The sequence below is a fragment of the Lipotes vexillifer genome, unplaced genomic scaffold, assembly GCF_000442215.2.
Source record: "Lipotes vexillifer unplaced genomic scaffold, Lipotes_vexillifer_v1.1 scaffold90, whole genome shotgun sequence".
Taxonomy (NCBI): domain Eukaryota; kingdom Metazoa; phylum Chordata; class Mammalia; order Artiodactyla; family Lipotidae; genus Lipotes; species Lipotes vexillifer.
In genome coordinates, this window is record NW_006782310.1 from 4355347 (window position 1) to 4359640 (window position 4294).

Below are 4294 nucleotides of genomic sequence, written 5' to 3' on the forward strand. Positions count from 1 at the left end.
ACTAGGTAAAAGGCCACTGGGGAACTCTTAGGTTTTTAATATTAATCTTTACTAATTTTGCCCTGGTTGTACATATGAGGCTTTTTTTGTTTATTTATTTTTATTTTTTTTAACATCTTTATTGGAATATAATTGCTTTATAATGTTGTGTCAGTTTCTGCTGTATAACAAAGTGAATCAGCTACATACATACATATATCCCCATATCCCCTCCCTCGTGCATCTCCATCCCCCCCTCCCTATCCTTGAGGACACAGGAGGGGGAAGCGTAAGCTGGGACAAAGTGAGAGAGTAACATATGAGGTGTTTTTTTTTTAATTTTATTTATTTATTTTTGGCTGTGTTGGATTTTTGTTGCTGCGTACAGGCTTTCTCTAGTTGTGGCGAGCGGGGGCTACTCTTTGCTGCGGTGCGCAGGCTTCTCATTGCCATGGCTTCTCTTGCTGCAGAGCACAGACTCTAGGTGCGCAGGCTTCAGCAGTTGCGGCATTCGGGCTCAGTAGTTGTGGCGCACGGGCTTAGTTGCCCTGCAGCATGTGGGATCTTCCCAGACCAGGGATCAAACCTGTGTCCCCTGCATTGGCAGGCAGATTCTTAACCACTGTGCCACCAGGGAAGCCCACATATGAGGTTTTTAGTTCAGAGTCAGGTTTCTTTTTATACTCACAGCAAGCTCAGCAGCCAGAGTAACATTGCAACATTGTTTCTTCATGCTCAGCACTCCCCCACCCACATACACACAGAGGGTCCTGTGAGAGCCAGAGGAGAGAAAATGCTGTATACCATTGGTGGGTTCACTCTGTAGGTGAGATACAGAAAAATATGGGTTTCCTCTGTTTGTGAAGGATAAAGACACCACTTTCCTCCCATCACCTTCTGAAAGTGTCCTTGGAAATCAGATGGAAGAGATCCTTACCCTAACCCTTTGGTACGAAAATAAATCTCTGAGGGAAAAGATAAGCCAGTGTGTTCAGTTTTACAAGTAAGATATGTTTCCAAGGCCCTGGGCCTCACTATCTGGTCAGTCAAAAATTGACTTCAAAGTTGGATGTCAGGTAACGAAACAAATTTCAGTGAAATTTGTTCAGAAATCCCCAACTGTGCAGAAACATATTTTCCTCTACAGTGTCATAAAAATTTTAGAATAATGGATCAAGATAATACCATCTAAACCACTGATTACTTATATCACCAAAAACCTAGATAACCAGACATTATACTATATGTGATATAATAGAAAACTCACAGTACCTCCTCTGAAGTATTCTTGTCAAATAATCGACCTGCATCTAATCAAGCCTCTAGAACCAGCTACCAGTTTATAAGAGGTTAGGAACAGAAGAACATGTTAGACAATGCCACAGGGATGCACTCAGCCAAATCCAGAATCTGGGAAATTCTACAGGATAAATGATGTGGTTTCTACAATAAGTAAATAGCAAGAAAAAAGGGGGCAGGTGAGGAGAGATTTAGAAATTTAAAATGCCGTAAAAGAGGTAGCAACTGGCACTTCTCTGGTGGTGCAGCGGTTAAGAATCTGCCTGCCAACGCCGGGGACACGGGTTCGATCCCTGAACCAGGAAGATCCCACGTGCCTTGGAGCAACTAAGCCTGTGTGCCGCAACTACTGAAGCCCGCGCACCTAGAGCCTGTGCTTTGCAACAAGAAAAGCCACCGCAAGAAGACAGCGCACTGCCATGAAGAGTAGCCCCCGCTCGCCGCAACTAGAGAAAGCCTGCACGCAGCAACGAAGATCCAACGCAGCCAAAAATAAACAGATAAATAAATTTATTAAAAAGAAAGACCTAGCAACCAACCAATTTGTGTAGATGGAATTTGTTTAGATCCTGGTTTCAATATATCAACCGAGAAAAAAAAACTATTTGTGGACTATCAGGGAAATATGAACACTGAATATTAGAAGATATTAATTAATTAATGTTAAAGGTAAGATAATGGTATTGTTCTGTTTTTAAAATAGAGTTTTTCTCTCTTAGGCAAACATTTGGAAATATTTACAGATGAACTGATATGATAATTGCGATTTGCTTTAAAATAACGGATGGAGATCCAGAGGGAATGCGGAAGTAGAGAAGAAAGAATGGCCATGTGCTGATAACTGTTGAAGCTGGGCCATGTGTACTTTGGGGTCCATCATACTATCCTCTCTACTTTTGTGTAGGATGAAGACGTCCATAACAGAAAGGGTTTTGTTTTCTTTCTTTCTTTTGGCCAGGCCACATGGCTTGCAGGATCCTAGTTCCCTGACCAAGGATTGAACCCGGGCCCTTGGCAGTGAAAGTGCCAAGTCCTAACCACTGGACCGCCAGGGAATTCCCAGGGTTTTATTTTCTGTATTTTTCTTAAGTGAGTTCCAAGAGGATAGGACCTTGCCTCTTCCTCCTTCTGTACTAGTTTCTCTAGAGGTGCCATAACAAAGGACCACAAACTGGCAGTTTAAACAATAGAAATGTATTTTCTCCTTGTTCTGGAGGCTGAAAGTCCAACATCAAGGGGTCAGCAGGTTTGGTTCCTTCTAAGGGCCATGAGGGGAAGATCTGTTCCAGGCTTCTCCTTGGTTCATCGATGGTTATCTTCTCCCAGTGTCTTCACATCATCTTCCCTTGGTGTTAATGTCTGTATCCAAATCTTCCTTTTCTTGTAAGCACACCAGTCACATGGGGTGGGGGCCCACCCTAATGACCTTTTTTAACTTAATTATCTCTGTAAAGTAATTTTGACTCTAAACACAGTCACATTCTGAGGCACTGAGAGTTAGAACTTCGATATATGAATGGGGCGGGGCGGGTGACACAATTCAGCCCATAACACTGAACTAACCCCAGCACCTGGCGTGGTGCCTGGAAAATAGAGGGCCTCTAATAACTGTTTTTTGAATGAATCAGTGATGTTAGAAGATGGCAGCTGGGCAGCAAGACCCTGCTGCCTGAATTCTCCCCTTTCCGCAATGTCTTCTTGCTGTAGTTTTAATGACAGGGGTCCTTTCCATCTAGTCTGGGGGCCTGAGTTTGCTGCTGTCGGGGCATAGTTAGCAGGAAAACAATGCAAGGCAGATCAGCACAGGGTTGGATTACTGCCACCGCAGTTCTGCGAAACTCCATCGTAGGTGATTTATTGTGAACATGGTTTTAGTAGCAAGACAGTCAGACAAGACTGAGTACATCACCCCAGGCAAGGTCCAACGGGGCCTGACAATTGCCTGCATTCCCCAGACTTGGTGCTTTCTCCAATCATAATCGCCCACTTAACCTCAAATGAATGAGTACTCAGAGCCCGTGCCCTCAAAGGTGATGGGGAGACACAGGCTATCATTAACAGATGGGAGTTCCACTGAAGTGTTTAAAAGCCAATAAGGTCTCTTTAATTCAGCTGTGCACGTTAATAGCCAAAATGAAACAAGAACATATCTGCAATAAAAAGGTACAATATAATCCTTTTCAGTCTCAAATACACTTAACTACTTAACTATAGATCCATTTATTCCTTTGATTTTTGCCTATGATGTAAAAGAATAAGAGAAAATTAACTGATTCAAAGTTATTGAATATATGACCTATTTTAAAATTATGTTTAAAACCTCGAAATCAGGCAATTACAGCAATATTAAAGCATTTAGGATAAATGCTGTTTTGCCAGCTATTTCTTTCCTTTCCTTTTCATTTCTGGCTTGCAAATTTTAAAAAAGTCACTTCAATTCTTTAAGATAATTTTTTCCCAATTATAAATTCTTCATGTTCACTGAAGAAAATTTTGTAGACACAGAAAAGCATGAAGAAAACATTTAATCCCAACCTCAGAGAGACCTGTGTTTAAACTTCCAGTATTTTCTTCCAGTTGTCCATTTAAACATTTATTCTCTATGTCATATTTTCATCCCAATTTGGCATTATGCCAAGTCTCTTCCCCATGCCATTAGAATTTCTTGTAAATATCATTGTTTTTCTCTCTTTTTTTGAGGTATTTCTTGCATTCAACAAGTACACAAATCGTAGGTGTACAGATTGATGAGCTTTGACATATGTATAGACCCACATGACCATCATTCCAGATCTCTATATAAAATATTTCCAACACTTCAAAGCTCCTTTTTGCCCCCTCCAATTTTGCCTATTCTTTTTTTTTTTAATTGAAGATTTCTTGATTTACAGTGTTGTGTTAGTTTCAGGTGTACAGCAAAGAGATTCAGTTATATATATATGTATATATATATAATATATATATTTATGTTCTTCAGATTCAATTTTGCCTATTCTTTTTTTTTTAATATTTTATT

At 40.5% G+C, this 4294-nt stretch overlaps 1 non-coding gene across 1 annotated transcript; it reads right to left on the reverse strand.

Annotated features, from left to right (window-relative positions):
* Positions 1 to 2260: 2260 nt before the first annotated feature.
* On the reverse strand, positions 2261 to 2333 carry TRNAE-UUC (transfer RNA glutamic acid (anticodon UUC)). The gene has a single exon. It is a non-coding gene; the product is annotated as a tRNA-Glu (tRNA).
* Between the last annotated feature and the right edge of the window lie 1961 nt (positions 2334 to 4294).